Genomic DNA, 20,259 nt, shown 5'->3' with positions numbered 1-20,259 from the left:
CAGATCATTCAGGAGAAGAGACATAGGTGTTATGTATGCTAGGAGTGACTGTATACGTAATGTAATACATACTAATCAGATCAGATTACAGTTTTTTAAAGGGTTATTCCCATCTTCATAGATGGATACTGTTGGTAAAAACAAGCACTTCTGCAATTTACTTCTTAATAAAATTTGCAGTTGCTCGTGAGAAGTTAACATTTATTTTCTTTTGCTTACAGCTTGTTTCCTAGGAGACCGACCACTATTGTTGGTCTATGCTGAAGACTGAAGATGACCAGGATTGGATGATAGCAGTGAACTTCAGAGATCCTGGACAGCTTCAAAGCAGCGCTTACAAACGCAATAGAAAAGCTCACGCAAGCACTGTGCATGTTCTGCTGTCAAGGAGCAGTGGTCGGTCTCCAAAGCAATGATCTGTAAACTAAAGAAAAGCGTTAAGGGAACCGATCATGTCTTCAAACTGCAGATATAGGAGTTAATATGCTTTACGTTACGATGCGTTTGTATTTCTGAAAGTGCGGCTATGGGGAGAAAATGATCTTTATTTCTGCTGGAAGCTGCTGGCTTTCAGTCGTAAAGGCGTGCATCACCGCTCAGTACACAATTAGCCCCAGCTGGCTGTCAGTCGAGCCGCCACTCACATTGCTGTGAGTAGTGACAGCAGCCGCATGGGGCATGCTCCTACGACTGAAAGCCGGCGGCACCCGGAAGCAACAAAGTTCAGCCACGGTTGCCACGGACAGCACTGATACTATTAACTTAAGGTTAACCTTATATCTGCAGGTTAATAGTGTTTGGGGCCATTTAATATCTTTAGAATGGCAAAAAATGTTTATTCAGATATACAAGGAACAGCTTTATTAAGGTAAACAGGTTTTTGACTCTGTAAAGTATAAACAATCCGTGTGGCAGAAGTAATGAAGTAGTTGGCTGTGCCAGCAGGCAGTCACACGGGATAGGACTTTCACACTCCCATGTCAATACGTATGAATGTGCAAAATCCAAGCCAGGGTGAAGCTGGCCGTCAGACGAGGCAGATTCCCTCTACATCAGCCCCATGTGGCCATCTCTTGCCTAAAACGGGCAATCACAAGAGCTCAGCCGTGCCCTTCTTTAGTACCATACATGACATATCATGGAGTCTGATTTGGTCACAATAGACGAGGACTTGTTATAAGCGATTGTTCCTGTACACAAGACCTGATGAATCATATATTCAGCATCTGTCACCAGAAGCCAAAAATACTTTCCAAGAAAAGCTCAAAACTCTAGTAATGCAGGTGTCAGATTCATTTAGCTGTTTACTTGGTTTTCTAGAAAATAGAGATCTCGTCAGCAACGTATTCCCAGCAGTAATGGCTTCTTATCATTAGTGGCGCCCATTCCTCTATGACTCTCGCTGACTACATAAAAGCCGCTGCATCGACACGGCAGCCATCACTATTTTGGAATACTGCTTTTCACTTTTTTTTTTTTTTTATCCTTTCACGACCAGGGGAATTTTTATTTGGAAGTTGCATTCTCAAGGTGAATTACTTTTTGTTTCTTAGGGTCCTTCTCTGGGTACATAAACTACCCGTAAGGGCTCGTGCACATGGACCAGCACTATTCCTCATGTTATTCCATGGGGCCATACACATGTCCGATTTTCTCCTTGGACCAATTCAATCTGATGGTGGAGGAGGAGGGGATCGAAGAGTGCATGAGTTGCCTCCGACACTCAGCCATTCATATCTACGGGTCCGTGGAACACATGGGACAGCACTCGATTCACAACTAAATGTGGTATGATTTTCACAGACACACTGTATATAAAAGATGGAGAAACTTTTTTTTTCCCTCCACGTCTGAGAAAAATCAGATCACAGAGTTTACAGAGCGATCTTCTCAGATGAGAGACCAATCGCTCGTGTGACCCTAGCCTAACAATCAGCAATGATATTGGAAGCTGAATGGCGCTCTAACATGTTATAAACAAGATGGGTCTTTTCTATTCTTCAGTTTCTAATACAATCGCTGAGTAGTTCTAACTTTTTATTTTTTAATAAGGAATGTGGTGCTGCTGAAGAGTTTGACCAAAAGTGTTTTTCACAGCACAAATAGTACTGGGAATGTAGAGCTCTGTGTTCTTAAAAGGAGGCATAAGGTGGGATCTTTCCTGATCCTACAAGACCTGATCCAATCCTATGTTTACCTGAAAACATACAACTTCCCTATATAATAATATTATGGCTGAATGTTATATGTGGGGCTAAATTACCAGTGGCTAAAAGTTACCCTAATGTAAGCAGAACTTTGTTGCAGACAGTGCACTTTGCGTTTTATACTGGTTAAGGCCTCATTCACACGTCAGTATTTTTGATCAGTATTTCATCCGTATTTGTATGCCAAAACCAGGAGCATCTCCAAAACTCAGAACAGATGTCAATCTTTCAATTATACTTTTTCTCTTTAAGTTCCACTCCTGGTTTTGGTATACAAACACTGATGAAATACTGATGTGTGAATAAGGCCTGAGTTGCATGGAATTTATCCATGTCCCGGTACAGAAATCTGCTGAATGAAACCATGGGGCAACAATAAGTGAAACATGTCAATATTCTACCAGATTTATAATAGCATCTAATGCAGATGTGAACAGAGCCTAAAAGAAATTTTCAGCATTAAATATCACTAAAAAAAACAAAAAACCTGAAAACCTATCGTCACTCGATGGGTCAATCATATATGCAAATCATGCCAAGACTAAGGGTGCACTTAGATTGGCCAATTGCAGCTGTTAAAACGGTTGTCCACTACTCCGACAACCCCTTCTGAATACCTGTTTCCCCCCCAATAAAGCAACATGGCCTATACTTAACTCCGGCCGATGCAGCGTGGCAGCACTGGATCTCCCAGGGATTGCGTGACATTATGTCATGTGATCTGTGTGGCCAATCAGTGGCTGCTTCACATCCCCGCTTTGAATGAATCACATACATCTGGAGAAAGTGAAAGCTATGGCTGCTCTCTCACTTCCTCCAGATGTCAATTACATCCATAGAAGAGGAGAACAAAGCCAGCAGTGATTGGCCGCAGGGATTGAGTAACAATGTCACGCAATCCCCAGGACAGCCAGTGCAGACACTGCTAGAACCTCGCCAGCACCAAAGGGGAGTATAGGTGTTATTATTGCAATGAAGGAAAACATGGGGATTCAGAAGGGCGTTGAACCCCTTTAAACTACTTGCAGGTCAGCTCCATACAGGCAAATCGGTAGTTATTTAATAGCCTGTTTGGACAGGCCAACCACACCTCTATGCACACAGCACAATCATTCTGAGTGCATACGATATCATTGCTCTTGGCAGCACATCAACTGGGTTTATATAGGATGAAATGCTGCCGAGAATGATAATTTTTCTGCAAGCATAAAAAGCATTTCATCTGCATTTTGTGCGTTCATCAAATGATTAGAGGCCAATCCTAGGAACACTCATTCCCAACTATCGGCCAGCCTAACACTAATAATCGTTTGGCTCTTCACGGTGTAAAAATTGAAAAGTCACATAATGGCAGAGTATCTTCCCATTATCTACCACTCTTCTTGGAAAAAGGCTTAATACTAGAAACTTTAATTTTCTTTCCCAATTAATCCAGAGAGATTGTTTTGTGTGTCAATGTTTGGCGACTTCTTTTAATGGAAATAAATTATCTTTAACAGCGATCTAAACCTGTAACAGTTAGACGATCAGAGAGGAGCCGTCATCAGGAAATCTAAAGGTTACATGAAAGACGTCAACTCGGAATAACTTTATGGGACGATAAAAATTAAAACGGCTGAACTCAAAGTTTATTACCTAAACCTTTAAGAAGACGACAAAAGTGAATAGAATGAATAATGCAGACATTAGTCACTCCTAGGATCACAATACAAGACGGGTCACTGCAATCTGAGTCTTTCCCATACACGACAATGACAACCGCCATATCCTATACTTACAACTGTGCAGTAATAGCCAAAAGATTAAAGAATTACACCAACTTTGTGTCACGGCACTGTTCCAGGATGTCCCGGGACAAAGGGATGCCTTCCCTATCCCTCAAGCTAGGGGGTGACCTAGTCTATCCCTGTACCCCGGATTACTTCTGATGGTGAAGAAATTGGGGTCACGTCCCTTGCTATGCTCCTATGTCAATCCTTATCTGTATCCTCACCCACGCAGGGAGGTGGGAAGCTGAAGTGTATAGGAATACACTAAATAGACAAACCAGGAAAGACGGGACAGGGATAAATGGAAATACCCATTATACAAAATACACTCACAAAACAACAGAGTGGGACAGAGGGGAGTTAAAAGGAAGGAGAAACCAAATAGGAGAGGATGTGCCCACAATCTCCAAGAAACAGTCTTCTGAACAAATCTCCATACACCAACTCCAAACACGAACTACACCTCCAACTTTAGAACCAGGCAGTATAAACTAACACTGGCAATCCCTATATAGCAGAGGGGAGTGGCCAACACTGAACAGCTGAGACCATCTAAGCAGGAAAGCTCCAGGAGCCCAACAGAACAGATTAACCCTTGCACTGCTAGCAAGGAAAAAACCTGAACTGTTTAATACGATGGGGAAGTTCTAACCAGTGTAGTAGTGCGTGAAACCAGACACCGCGGTTTTCTGGTCCCTCTCTGTCGTGGTGTACCCCTGACACTTTGCTTCTCACCAAGTGTTAAATTTCAGTCATTTATAGCCCAAATTTTTATTAATAAAATAAATGGATCAAGTAGACATCTGCTCTCCAGGAACTCATTTACACAGATATTTTTATTATACACAAATCTATAATTTTAAGCAAAACCATCTAAGAAAAAACACAATTTTAAATCATTATTGGCAGGGCTCCACAATGGAAATTCTCAGTTAATGTTTAATAAATATTTAGATGGTTATCATAACTAAAGCCTGTGAAAAATCTACCTGCCTCCTATAAATCCTTTAATTGCTGGAATTTATTGTACCAGTGTGAAAATAAATCAATTTACAAGGGGGGGGGGGTTCCAAAATGGCCCCTGACATCACACAGACAGGGAGCTATCAGTCAGCCTAAAAAAGCTGATTGCTGGGAAGAGAAACAGGCACAGGAGGCAAAGGATTTTTAAGCGCTTTGTGGTGCTGAGGGCACTTACCGCCAAATTTGGCCATAAATTAAGCTAATGTCTTAGGAACAGAAAAAAAATATATAAAAAACATACAAAGGCGTCAATGGATTTAAATTTCAAAGCCCTGCATGCTTATATATGCAGTTTGTGGTTCTGGGGTTCAACTTAGTGACAGATTGACATAGGCACTTAAGTTAACATTTTTCCAGAATCCACTCTTTACTTACTGTGGAAAAGTGCAAAAAATTTACTTTTTTTTGTCTTGATTGCTGTAATTCATTACTAATCGGTCCTCCTGTTACTTAACTCTACCGTCTCCAATCTGCCCATGTAGCAGCCAAACTCGTATCTCTGTCCAGCTCATAACCGATCTCCCTGCACTGTGCCAGTCACTGCACTAGTTGCCCATTCATTTTAGAATCCTTTTTAAATCAGGGTAATTTGCAAGAATGAATGTTTTACTCATGGCCTATAAGTCTCAACACTCTGACATGCCGTTACCCGTTAAACCCCAGTCCAGAGCCTCTCACCTAGCCAAATCAGATCTCATACTTTGCACTGATGAGGGGCAACACCCTGTCTGCAAATTGAGATTCTGGTTTGGCTTTTATCTTAAGTCTTATTGCAATGCTCGTTAAAAAGTCGATATTGACTTTTAGAATTGCAGATTCCAACAGGTGGTGCTAGAGTTCTAGTCCTCTTCAAGAATAGACAATTTGCATATTTATTTCCCTGAGGCGCATGCATGGCTTATACGTCTCCTCACTCTGATATGCCACGCTTAGCTTGTCTTGTCACTCTCCACAAGGAGAAACATTATCTATTAGACCCCATTACTCAAAACAGATTTTAACCCTAACCAAATTTCCACATTTACCCAGTACCTTCATTTAACTGTATCCCCCCATACTTTATGCACTCAGTCACTTCATACCTGTGCACACACATACGCTGGTGACCATCTTTTGCAGCTTTACACTTAGTTGTTCTACATAAAACGATGGACTGTACAACTACAATACAAGCTCTCATACCTTTAGTGTCGCCCTAGATCCACATAGATTGTAAGCTATAGTGTGCAGGGCCCTCACTCCTTTTCTGTGGACTTGCACTGTATTATGTGTGTGTATATTTTTTGTGCCACGTACTGTCCAGCTCCTCCATGACTGCACGCACAGAGCGGTGTACTGCCTTATAGCCTTTCTATTGAACCCATATATCGCACTGAGCACTTTAACTCTGGAAGTGTGCATTTCAGGACAGTGTTTGGAGCACTTGCTAGGGGTCTCAGGACTAGGATTACCACTGATCTGCAGGATATTTAAGGACATCATATATAAATTAAAATGCTACTAAATATAGGTACAGTTTAGAACGTACTAAGCAGGGTCCAGACCCATCCCAAAACATACATCTGTTTTGGGGGCTTGGCTGGTTACTGCTCTTCGCATGCTGCTTTCTATCCTTACAATGCACACGGACAGTGCGCTCTCTTACATCACTTCTCATTGCGGCAAGAGATGGAGCGCACTGTCACTGCATTATAACAAAATATTGCACAGTGACAAGGGAGATCATACTGAACCGACACATGCTCAGTAGAGCAAGGACTAGCCCAGCCCCTGAAAAGGAAGTCATCGATGACGCTTGATTTCAGGATGGGGACAGAGGCTGCAGCAGTGACTGCGGCCTCTTCCCCTTGACGACGACTCGTTTGAGTAACCCAGCACGCACTTGGTGCTCTCAAACGAAACGTGATCAATCAGGAAAAAGGTTAAAAAAAAAAAAGAAGCAGATAGAGAGAGAACAGTAGGGACTTAATTAAAATATTGGAAAAGCTATTAGATTATTACAATCAACAGACATTTAGGCTTAAAATCAATATTGGTTTCTGACCATCCCTTTAAGTCCTTTTCCACTCTGATTTGTTTTCTAAATGTATCCTCTGATTTGTTAAGTGCTGAGCTATAAAAATAAAGATGAATACCATTATAAAGAAGTGTGTCACTGGGTATAAGGAATGACATTACTTCTCGGCATTTCAGATTTGGATCTAAAAGGCTCCTGCACGATTGTGACTGCATTCATAGATGTCAGTGTATATCAGCCTTCCATAGATAAAACCGCTCGGCTACAGCAGGCTTCATGATTTCCTCTGCCTCACATCTTAGGTTAGACCATCAATTAAAAGGCTGACAGTCTGCCCTACAACAGCACCGCGCATGTCTGGAATCCGAATCGCAGGAACAAGGCTGACATTATGCCCGTGCAGACTGGCTGCTGAGCAGTTCTGGGGACGGCCTGGCATATTAAGCAGGACAATGGTCATAATTGGCGAGACTGTAAGTGCATCCATCACCACAAGGCAAGGTCCAGCACACGGGGGGTTAAGGAGCCCAGGACGTGTAGCCTTTCCGGAATCCACTTTTTCTTTTTATTATACATTAATAAACACTGCAAGTGTCTCTGCTCTATTTTCTCTATCAAAGCAGTGATTGGAGCGTTTATAGTAAGCATAAACAGCATGTGTGAACTGAGCCCGACTTCCTGCAGAAGCTATCTATGGGATAGAACAGTACAAAGTCACTTAAAGGTTTTGCCACCTAATCTGAGCGCAGCATAATGTAGAGACAGAGACCCTGATTCCAGTGATGTGTCACTTATTGGGCTGCTTTCTGCAGTTATGATAAAATCTGTGTTTTATCAGCAGGAGATCATCACTAGAGGACTAGTAAACCTGCTGCCTTCTAGTCCACCCCACCCCCACCAGTGATTGGTAGCTTCCAGCCTATGCACAGTGTACACAGAATGCAGCCAATCAGAGGTGTGGGCGTGGTTATACTGGGCTCAGCATTCCCAGCTCTGCTAGATCTGCAGCAGATAAACAAGGATGTTGTCAAAATGACAGCAAGCAGCCCAGTAAGTGACACATTGCAGGAATCAGGGTCTCTGCCTCGGCATTATGCTTCTCCAAAATGGGTAGTAAAAACCTGGCGTCAGATTATTTTTAAAAGTAACATTTACCACAAATAATTCTATAATTTACAACAAGTTAAAGGTGTATTTATAAATATCACAAAATAATGGGATATCGCAACAATGTCCAATCTCTGGGACCCTCGCCATGACTAAGAATGAAGGGCCACAATACAGATCCCCCTTCACATTCTGTCCCTGCAGAAAGGCACCTAAACCATCAGCTGTCAAAATGGCCATTATCATTTATATACCCTTATCCCCACAGAGAGAGTGTTAGGCCACGGCCCCACTATCAGTATTCTGTCAGTATTTTTTCTCAGGAGTGGGAGCCAAAACCAGGAGTGGGTGATAAATGCAGAATTGGTGACTTGTTTCTATTATACCTTTTCTCTGATTGTTCCTCATCTGGTTTCTCTCCTGAGAAAAAATACTGACCGAATACTGACCACATACTGATAGTGGGGCCGAGGCCTTAGAAAATGTGGCCTCACCCCTGTAACAATGCAGGTGTCACCCCTTTCTGTACACTGTCGTCCACTGATGGTTGTCAAGTGAAATCAGTCTTTAGTAACAGAGCAGCAGAGACCAATCATAGCAAGCAGAGGCGGAGCTTAGTGTGCGAGCTGCTGTATGAAGAGCAGATAGAACTGGCGATCCCACGGCATATACAGCTCATCCAGTCTCCCTTCTGTCCTCCATCTCTGCACAAGCTCCGCCATACAGCAATAATTCCTGCTCTCTACTCCCGCAAAACAGCTCAGCTGCGTCATCAGTCGCAGTATACACCAACCTAAAGCACTAATGCTGCCGTCTACCGCTGTGCCGTCACCTCAGTCTCTCGCTATGCCGTCACCTCAGTCTCTCGCTATGCCGTCACCTCAATCTCTCCTCAGTCTCTCGCTATGCCGTCACCTCAGTCTCTCCTCAGTCTCTCGCTGTGCCGTCACCTCAATCTCTCCTCAGTCTCTCGCTATGCCGTCACCTCAATCTCTCCTCAGTCTCTCGCTATGCCGTCACCTCAATCTCTCCTCAGTCTCTCGCTATGCCGTCACCTCAATCTCTCCTCAGTCTCTCGCTATGCCGTCACCTCAATCTCTCCTCAGTCTCTCGCTATGCCGTCACCTCAATCTCTCCTCAGTCTCTCGCTATGCCGTCACCTCAATCTCTCTCCTCAGTCTTTCATTATGCCATCATCTCAATCAATACCTCAGCCGCTCACTAATGCATAGATATTAAAAAATAAAATACACTGACCGCCCGGCGCAAAGATGCCATAAAAAATACTTCAGGAAAAAACACTGCTAGCGGTTTCCTGTAGCGTTTTCCTTTGGCAAACCTCGGTGGGTACGTCAGTGTCTCAAAGACGTTGTGTGCACATACCCTAAGAATAATTCCTCAGCAATACACTGATCATAAAGTGCTGCCCTGCTACATGTCTTTCATATGGATAGCACGCAGACATTCTGGTCTATTGGTGTGAATGTCGGCATAAAATAAATAAGACAGACCTATATCAGTTTGATCCGTATTGTGTAGGAGAGAAAAAAAATCAGATATGTGAATTTGTCAGGAAAAATATTTGTTGCAATTTTTTTTTTTTTTTTTTTAAAACAAAAAATCATTTTCAGTGGCCTCCCAAGTTGAGGTGCGAAGCATTACAAACTTTTTTTTCTTTCTCGCACTTTATTTGAAATAGTTTTCCATAGCACGGGCCTTGTTAAAATTTCCAGATGTGCCATTTCACAGTCCTCTAATATTTAGAACATTACATTTAAAAGAGTGATGTCATATCCTAATCTTATTTTATCAGCATCCTTACGCAAATTTAACTACAACCTGGAGGAAGAAAGTAGTCTCTCTAGCGCCTCCTATTAGAGGTAGCTACCCTATAAGTTAAAGGGATTGAACTCCTACTAAATGAATAAAGGGCCTTACAGAAAATAAACTATGTACAATGGTGTTTAGAAGTTTGTGAACTGTTCAGAATTTTCCATATTTCTCTGCATAAATTTGATCTAAAACTACATCAGATTTTCTCCAAGTCCTAAAAGTACATAAAGAAAAAAAAAAATAAAAATTAAAATAGTAAAAAATATTACTCATTTATTAAATGAGAAAAACTATCCAATATCATGTCTACGTGGCAAAAGTATGCGAACCTTTAGGCTTAGCATATAATTTGGAAGTGAAATTAAAGTCTGATATTTTCAATCAATGGGATGACAATCAGGTGTGAGTAGGCAACCTATTTTATTGAAAGAAAAGGGACATATAGTCTGATCACCACAACCCATTTTTTGTGGAAGTGTATTATGACATGAACAAAGCAGATTTCTGAGGAGCTAAGAAAAAGAATTGAGGATGACCATCAGGCTAGAAAGGGTTACAAAACCATTTCTAAAGAGTTTGTACTGCACCAATTCACAGTCAGACACTTTGAGAACAAATAGAGCAAATTCACGACCATTAGTATTTCCCCTGGAGTGGGCCAACCAGCAAAGATCATGTCAAGAGCAAGGTGTATACTATTTTGCAAGGTCACAAAGGAACTCAAGGTAAACGCTAAGAAACTAAAGGCCTCACTCAAATCAGCTAATATTAAAATTTGTGAGCCGCCTTCAATAGGACACTGAATAGCAACATTTATGCAAGGAGAAAGCCACGGCTCTCCAAAAAGATCATTGCTGCCCAGCTGCAGTTTGCTTGAGATCAGAAGGCTACTGGAACAATGTTTTGCGGATGGATGAAACAATGGTTCACATGAAAAGCTTTATATTTGAAAAAAAAACAAAAAAACAACACTATCTGGGCCAGGACGGATGCCATAACTAATGGAACAATTAATTCTGAATTATATTTGCAAATTTCAGAAGAACATGTCCATTTGTCCATGAGCTAAATCTCATCACACTGAGGGTCATGCAGAAAGAAAAAGCCCCAACATACCCAAGTCGGTCTGCAAAAAAATGCAAGAATAGAGTTTTGGAATGGCCGATATTAATACTCTTTGGTTTCCTTTCTATACTTTTAGAACTTGTGAGAAAATCAGATTTCTTTTTAGGTCAAACTTACACAGAAATATGGAAAATTCTGAAGGACTTCCAAACTTTTGAGCACCACTGTATACTAACCTCCCATAGCGGAAACACTGTTCCCGGTGGGCATGGTGACATTGTGTCCCTCGACTGCTGCAGCCAATCAGCGGTTCTACCATTTCGTCAGCCCACTGTAAAAATATCAGCAATGAGTAGATGAGATTTTTAAAGCCTCATTTTCTTGTATTTTCTGCAAGCATATCCATGCATTTAACCTTAAAGAACCTTGCAAAACAACCAAGAATGTCTTCTGAATTTTTCTAAAAGTGGGTACAGACAAGAGAAGAGAAATCTTTTCATTATGATTTGTTAGCTACACTTCTTGTTTTTCCTTACAAATACTTATGTAAAACACTTCCCAAAAAATTGCCAGGCAAAAGTGTCTTTCGAGAGTAACTACCCTTTCATTCACCACAGGAGCTCAAACTTTTTTATTTTTTTTAAACATGGATTTTATAGGGCTAATAAAATTCACTTAAACCCCAAAAAAATATTTTTTGATGAATTTGTAATGTTTTTTTTGTGTATGGGGTGTTTCTTCAGCTTGAATTTACCTGGCAGTGCAATTTGGAGAATTTTTAGAGGCAGAAATGCTTCAAGAATTGACAAGTTGCTTCTTTTTCACCCATGGAAAAAAACTGCACCATGTGCTATAGGAACATTTTCCCATTGAGATCAGTAGGAAGCTAATTCAAAGGGGCAGATTCATAAAGACTGGCCTTTTATGCACTAGTACTGATGAAGGGTCCGTGGGAGTTAGATGTGCCAAACTCATGCTTAACATTCATGTGTATGGGGGAGTCAGGAGACATAATGGCCTAACTGAAATGTGTATGGACACCTTTAGGCTCCCCGGTCCACAAACTGTTCTTGCCAATGAAGAGACAGGACATATGCGTGTTATCAGTCAGCATACAATTGGCTGTGATGAAAATGGGTGTCACGGAAACATACATCGGGCTCTTCTTTTGGATTCTTCTAAGGCCGACTTCACATGTCCAAGTTTCACGGTTGTGGAACAGACCACCATTTCCTGACCCAAACTCAACAGCCTCTTTGGCATATACGAGTTTGGGTCAGACGACCCATAAATAGGCCAGAAATCATAGCCCGTAATATGCAGTGAGAAACCAACCTTAGAGACAAAGAATGAAGGCCATGTTCAGTATTTCATATCAGTATTTGTAAGACAAAACCAGAAGTGGGTGATAAATACAGAAGTGGTGACGGGTTTCTATTATACTTTTCCTCTGATTGTTCCACTCCTGATTTTGGCCTACAAATACTGATGTAAAATACTGAGCGTGTGAACGTGGCCTTACTCAAGGGTATTTCATAAAAAAAAAAAATTAAAAAAATATTACATTTCAGAGTAAATCACAACCTTTCTTTCAAGCAAAAAAACTTTCTGCTACTAGCAACCTGTTAAACAATAACCAAAATTATCAAGGCAGAAAGCAAATCAATGACACTACTGGGAGCATAATGAAAGCGTTATTTGATCTATGAAGCCAGATCATTCATGAATTCGCTTTCAGCTCAATTAAATACTTCCAAACAGGATAATCCCAGGAGAAATATTGCTGAGAGAGAACCTTGCACTTTCTGGGTTTAAAGGGAATCTGTTACTGAATCTGAGAGCTGGATGATGTAGGGGTAGAGACCCTGATTCCAGTGATGTGTCACTTATTGAGCTGCTTGCTGTAGTTTTGATAAAATATCTGTTTTATCTGCTGTAGATCTAGCAGTGCCCACATTACTGATTGGCAGCTTTCTGCCTATGCAGAGTGTACACAGAAAGCTGACAATCAGTGATGGGTGCAGGGGTTATATGGAGGACTACATGGCAGGAGGTTTACTAATCCTCTAGTAATAAATTCTGATGATAAAACAGTGGTTTTATCAGAACTACAGGAAGTAGTCCTGTAAGTGACATCACTGGAATCTGGGTCTCTGTCTCTACATTACGATTTGCTCAGTTTAGTTGGCAAAAACCTGGTGACCGATTTCCTTTAAAAAAAAAGATTATAAGTGCTGAATGGGACGGCATAAATCACACATGGCATAAAAATGCACACATTTCCAGGCACGCTGCAGATTGTCATAGGCACTGCATGTCCTTTGTATCGCAGATTTATTTCAAGGATCTTGCCATAGATTTCACCTTTTCTAAAGCTACGGTTTAGTGAATGAAGGGAGTGACAATTACCTAGAGCGGCAAAAAAACATCAATTGCATATAAAATAAATGCAAAATATTCCTTATTGTTCCCTGCCAGAGGGTTTATGCACTAATCCACATCTGACCAACAAGTAACAGCCCAGCTCCACAGTCTGCACATAGGTAGCCAGTTATTCCATGGCCCCCAGCTAACGGGCAAGTACAGGACCTGAGTGTATACACGCACACGGCGGTACACACCCAGTGGCCGGCACACGGCGGTACACACCCAGTGGCCGGCACACGGCGGTACACACCCAGTGGCCGGCACACGGCGGTACACACCCAGTGGCCGGCACACGGCGGTACACACCCAGTGGCCGGCACACGGCGGTACACACCCAGTGGCCGGCACACGGCGGTACACACCCAGTGGCCGGCACACGGCGGTACACACCCAGTGGCCGGCACACGGCGGTACACACCATTATTAATATATAGAAAGGTGTAGTCTAATACTTCTACAGAGGTAAGAAGAAGATTTCATTGGTTGTTAGGAACATGTCGATAAATTACATTTAGGGTCTTGCTAAATATGGCCAGCCTAGTGAGCTGCAATATTAATCTCACACACCTTTTTCTTTCTTTTTTTACAACTAGGATTTAATGTTTAACCATTTAGATGCAGCTGTCAATCTCAGACAGCAGTACTTAGATTGCTCTGATACGTGTACGTGACATAATCATGGGGGGGCCGATGGATTACCAGGAGCCTACTCAAGCCAGGGTTTCATAGGAAAGTCATGTTTTACTATATATTGCGATACTGCAGTATATAGTACAAGTGATCAATCGATAGCAGGGCTTTAAAAAAAAAAGGATTGAAACATGTTTAAAAAAATATATAAAAGATTCTATCACCGTTTGCGGTTTATTTTGGGGCCATATTGCAGATAAGGTCACTGGGTCTAGGAGATAGCGCTGCGGTTGTCCGTCACACCATTACTTGCACGTGTCTCTAGCCTATAGGGCCGGTCTCAGGTCGACTCCTGCTCGGTTCACGTCTGTGGCATAGGAAACCTGGGCGCATAAGGCGAAATTCCCATAGTGAGTAATAACAGCGGATTTTTCACTTGCAGAAAATCCGCTGTGTTGTACAGTGCCAGCAAAGTGTATGGGATTTTATAAAGTCTCCTGCAAAATATATCCGCAGCACAGACTGACAGGCTGCTTGTCCAAGACCTGTACTATAGTGGTGCCAAGCCGAGGGTGAAGTGTGCGACGTGTGGCCTCCCCGCACCGCCCTCACAATGATATCAGTGGTGGTCCATACCACCAGCATCACTGCGGGGGCCTTCTAGGAGCGGTGTCTGCAGCACATCCCACCCCGTGAGTGATACAAAAGTCACCGGCATTTACATCATCTATCAGGGCTGGGATACTTACGCTGAATAAAGATGGCGTCCTGACAGTAAAACCCTGCGTTGCCTTATCAGGACACTAGTCACATGAGTTCCGGGATAATCTAAAATTCCACCTTATTTTTTGGGAAGTTTTATGAGATGTGGGGGATCATCGGTAGTTACAAGTGCAACGTGAAGAACACAGCTGACAATGTTCATGTACGTGTCCCTGCTTCACCTGCCATAATATAGTGTATGATCAGTGCTGCCCTCTGCTGGGGGCGAGATTCTAGATGACCCACCAGGGCGTGTGCGCCACATCATCTAAAATCACTGTATGATGTGACAGCGAATCTCACTAGGAATACTAAACCGTAAGACTACGGGGCATCACTTCACAGGAGCCCACCATGGAGACCCCAAGCTGGTGAGAAACTAAAACCCTTATTTAAAAGTGGTTTAAAAAAAAAAAAAAAAAAAAAAGATATCCTAGCTCCCCCTTGTGGCAGGGGATGCCATGTGATTACTGCTGCAGTTAGCGCCCACTGGTTGGCTGCAGAAGTCACATAATGTGGTTTTCTTCTGGCTTGAACGGCCCTTGACCACTGCAGCCCATCAGTTACTGCTGAATGTCAGCAGAGATCATGCGACTACCCCTGTAGGAGGAAGAGGAGAAACCGGTAGGGGACCTGACACATGAGACCTAGTCCTGTACTGTTAAAACACTTATTGTACTGAAACTACACCGCACAGCCTAATAAGTGACACATTACTGGAATCGGGCTCTCTTGCTCAGTTCTCAGATTAAATAGTAAAAACCTGCTGACAGATTCCCTTTAAGACCAGTATTCTAAAATTTTTGCACAACATGAAGGTTGCGCAGTTGCATCATCGCATCCAACGTCTGTCTCTGTAGTTGTGTTTCAGCAACATAATGCGACTTTTGCCCCCAAAAATTAAAATCTGCTGGACTTTTGGTCACAACTCAAAGGCATTTTTGCCATCACAGGTCACAAGGAAAGTCACGGCCAACTCGGACTTGGTTCTCATTCTCAGCCCAATTGCAACAATAAAATAATGGAAAGATTGTAAACTACAGGAAGTCACAGGAATTATTTGGGTTCGCACAACTTGATGTGACCAAAGTGATTGCAGCCTTCGACCAGCCTATACAAGAGCAGTATATGGGCCCCCTACAGTCCAATAGCTCCTCATAATGCACAAGTCCACCTGCTTGGGAGGTAGCAGTGGCCCCTTCACCTCTTGGGCCCCTGTGTGGTTGCACAGCTTGCACCAATGGCGACGTAGTGACTATCTCACTGCACTATTGTCACACAATCGGGGCGCTTTGCAAAGAGACCAATCTGTAGAGCGCAGATCCTTAGAGTAAAGCCCTGAGGAATCACAGAAGTTTACACACTATGAGCCATACCTGCCCTCTACCTATGGCAACCAATAGCGTTGCTTAGCAACAGGCCAATCTCTACAAGTGAGCCAAATATCTGTGATTTATATCTACACATTCAGATGATATACGGGCACACAATTTTTATTTTTCCCATAAAAATACTCAAAATGCATTGGCTAGATCAATGAAATAATAATGAATCATTAAGCAGCTGCATTCATTTCCTGCCTACTTTATAACTCTATTGTCAGTCTCCAGATGTCATTTCAGGAGTCACCGACCTTCCACATATTGCATGTTTGTACCGCTGGCCTGAACGGTGCTCGCTCAGATGCTGCAGTATCGGAGGAGAGCTTGTAAGCGCTGCGCTCCTCACCTAGATAGGCCACTGCTGTCAGACTACTGAGGCAGCCTAGACAATGAGCAGTGAACGTGAGAACGGAGGATTTTTAGTAAGAGGTAAATTGCAAAGTCAGTTGTTTTTACAGGCACTTTGCAATCTTACCCATTTTAGAAAAAGAAACAGGGGTAAAATAAGGTATTTTATAAAATAAATAATTGTGAAAGGCTTCCTAGCCATCAACCCATATCCAATCCAATATAGTTTTGGCACAGCATCGTTCTTGCAGTCAAAAATGAAAATAATCATCATCATCAGTATTTGTGATTGTAAACAGGTCAGGCTTTGTTCTGAGCAGAAACTCCGACACTAGTGAATAAACACCAAGGTCATGTATGATGGGGTCATAATGTACAGCACACGACAAATCCACGCTGCCGGGAATATAGGGCGTCCTACGGATTATCAGATCTTCTACATACGGCAGATTCGGGGACAATTTCTGCAGCAGAAAACGACCAAATGCTCCTAATGACAGCACTGAGCAGATGACCATATTCAGGACATCGCTGATTAATCAAGGTACCAGGAAAGTGTGCAGTCATCAGGACATTTAGGGGCGCGTTCACACATACAGATTTGCTGCATTGCACGTGGATTTGATCTGCAATATAAACTGACAAACTGCAGATTTCCATCCTCACTGGAGGTCAATTTCCAATGCAGATTTTTTTCCCCCTTTACTCAGCATGTGGATTAGATTAGGTAAAATCTCATCCATTTTGCTGCGGATTATCTGCCTCCAAATCCATAGCATGTTAGCGCAATAAATGGCCCGGTAAAGACTGTGAAGGGGAATTCCTATTTGACTCCCCTGATAGCGCTGGCCCGGTATTCAGTATCCGACCTCCTCTGGACTTTGACACTTTCCTTTACTTTCATTCTGCATGGAGATTAAATATATGGCCACAACTGACTATCAGGCCATTATGGTTAACCCCGAGAGTGCTGGCAGCGGCGTGGATGTGGGAGTTATAGAGCAAACACTGATCAGTAACCTCAGCACAGCTTTCACTTCAGCAGCAACAGAGGAAGAAACCGCAACCAAAGCAATAACCTCCAGTGATTCACCAGCTAATCAGTCATGGAGGAACAAGACGTAACGTCACAGCCCGGCACATGGACCACAGGGGGACCGAGACCACCACAGGCCAGGGATCAGCAATCTCCCCTCCATAGCTGGATGGCCATGTGTATGGGCAACTTTGTTGTTGGCGGCCTGGTGCCCCTCTATGTTTGTGGTGTCGGAAGACACAGGAGCATTTACAAGTGCCTATATGGATGAGTGAAATATTGACTGGGGGGGCAACTAGCGTACCCCCCCCATCGAGGAAGCGAGCAGGGCATGTGCAGCCCCCTATTGCTGATATAGCGCTCACATATTCCGCAGCACTGTACAGAGACGCCCCCGTTCCCACCAGTGAAGTCCGTATCTCAGATGCCTGATGGGGGGTGTAGACTTCACAGGACGTCTCTGTACATTTTAGGAATGTGGGAGGAGACCCAACACCCCAGAAAAGAGAACACACAAACTTCGAGCAGATGATAGCTGCGGACCACCGAGCCGTACATTTATTGCTGGTCAGGGGGAGACGCCTACATCGGTGCCTCCCAGGGGTGATGCTGGGCATTATACTTTCAGTGATGCCCCCCTGGCTCTAGCCTCCAATCTGCAGGTATTCGGACAGTAGATACCCCCCTCGCCTCCATACCAATATGAATGGGGGTAAGGGGTATGACAACGCACCGGGCGCAGCACTGTACCCCAGTGTACAGGTGTATACAGCGTATATAGGGCTAAACAGCCCCAGAACCATCAGCCATGAAATAGTTACTGTCCGGCAGATTCCGCCTAATTCCTCCACGTACAATGACAGGCTGCACAAAGCCATCTGGCAGCGAGGATTAGAGCCGGGGGCTCTTGTGCCCTTGCCATGTGAGGGGGGGGGGGGGGCTCTCACAGTGTGGGGGGCTCTCGTGCCCTCGCCGTGCGAGGGAGGGGGCTCTTGCACTGTTGGGGTGTCCTGGCGGTGCGGGGGGCTCTCATGCCCTGGCAGTGCGAGGGTGGGCTCTTGCAGTGTGGGGGGGCTCTCGCAGTGTGGGGGTGTCCTGGCGGTGTGGGAGGCTCCCGGGCCCTCACCGTGCAAGGGAGGGGGCTCTAGCAGTGTGGGGTGTCCTGGCGGTGCGGGGGGACTCTTGCACTGTGGGAGCGTCCTGACTGTGCGGGGGGCTCTCATGCCATGGTGGTGCAAGGGGGGTGCTCTTGCAGTGTGGGGGTGTACTGGCTGTGTGATGGGGGGCTCTGGCGGTGCGGGGGGCTCTCGTGCCCTGGCCGTGCGATGGGGGGGCTCTCACTGTGTGGGGGGCTCTGGCGATGCAGGGGGCTCTCGTGCCCTGGCCACGCGGGGGGGGGGGGGGTGCTCTTGCAGTGTGGGGGTGTCCTGGCAGACCGGGGGGGGGGCTCTCGCAGTGTGGGGGTGTCCTGGCAGACCGGGGGGGGGGGCTCTCGCAGTGTGGGGGTGTCCTGGCAGACCGGGGGGGGGGCTCTAGCGCTCTGGCAGTGCGAGGGGGGGGGCTCTCGCAGTGTGGGGGTGTCCTGACAGTGCAGGGGGGCTCTCGTGCTCTGGCAGTGCGAGGGGGGGGGCTCTCGCAGTGTGGGGGTGTCCTGACAGTGCAGGGGGGCTCTCGTGCTCTGGCAGTGCGAGGGGGGGGGGGCCCTAGCAGTGTGGGGGTGTCCTGACAGTGCAGGGGGGCTCTCGTGCTCTGGCAGTGTGGGGGTGTCCTGACAGTGCAGGGGGGGTGTCCTACCCTCTCCTCACTGACGCTGGAGGATTATAGCGGCGTTATGCTGGGAGCACCGGCCGTAGTGGGGGCCCCTGGCAGCACATATATGGGCACACCCCCTCCCCGGTGCCGGGCCGCGGCTGGTCCCCGGGATGGCAGAGGGGCCTCCCCCCGGCAGCACAGGGGCCGGGTCACCTCTGGCCTCAGCACAGCTGTCTGCACACATCACACCGGCCCGCACTGTCACACCGGACGAGCTCTTCCCCGCATCCCCCGGCCGTAGCAGGACGACTAGCGGCAGTCACAGCTCGCGATGTCTGCCCCGGCAGCTCCTGACAGCCCCGACCTGCCTCCGCCCGCCGTGCCGCCTCTCCTCACCTGTGCAGCGGCCTCATGTCCTGTGGTGTCCCCGGCACTGCTCCTCCGCTATCCTGGGCCGCGCTGCTCTCCCCCTGCAGCCGCCGATCCCTCCGCGCCGCTCCGGCTCTCTCCAGTAATGGCGGCGCAGCGACACCCCCCCTTCCCCAGGCCCGATAGAAGCGTCGCGAACGCGGACGTGTGTGCGCGCATTCCCTGAGAATCGTCCAGCTCGCTGACGTCATCCACAGCACAACGTCATCACCGGGAACGGTTCATCCTCACGTCAGGCCCCGCCCCTCTTCCTTCCTGACCCCGCCCCTCTACATTAAACGTGAACCACACTCCCGCCCCATCCCGCTTATGGCTCCGCCCCTCGCTCTTCGCCCCGCCCTGTGATCCCAGCGCAAAGCACTGTGGGAAATGTAGTTTTGCAAGCATTAGCGCAAAACAGAAGGTAACGTCAGTAGTGCGCTGTGCGGCGGATTCTGCTTCTTTCTGTTAGGAGAGCGGATTGGCTGCTCCA

General features: G+C 45.2%; 1 protein-coding gene across 2 annotated transcripts in view; it reads right to left on the bottom strand.

The window, feature by feature from the left end:
- Window positions 1–20,014, bottom strand: part of ARHGAP5 (Rho GTPase activating protein 5) — a 70,260-nt gene extending 50,246 nt beyond the window's left edge. The window contains exons 1-2 of one of the 2 annotated variants that reach the window (XM_073639077.1): window positions 19,755–20,014; window positions 11,258–11,352 (exon numbers count right to left, since the gene is read on the bottom strand). The gene's annotated coding sequence lies outside the window, so the exon portion shown is untranslated. The remainder of the gene's footprint in view (window positions 1–11,257; window positions 11,353–19,754) is intronic. The other variant, XM_073639076.1, reaches the window with a different exon arrangement.
- Between the last annotated feature and the right edge of the window lie 245 nt (window positions 20,015–20,259).

This window comes from Phyllobates terribilis, unplaced genomic scaffold, assembly GCF_046119375.1.
Source record: "Phyllobates terribilis strain yellow unplaced genomic scaffold, ASM4611937v1 Scaffold_7__3_contigs__length_470593459, whole genome shotgun sequence".
In the NCBI taxonomy this organism is placed as follows: Eukaryota; Metazoa; Chordata; class Amphibia; order Anura; family Dendrobatidae; genus Phyllobates; species Phyllobates terribilis.
This window is presented reverse-complemented; position numbering and strand designations above follow the sequence as displayed.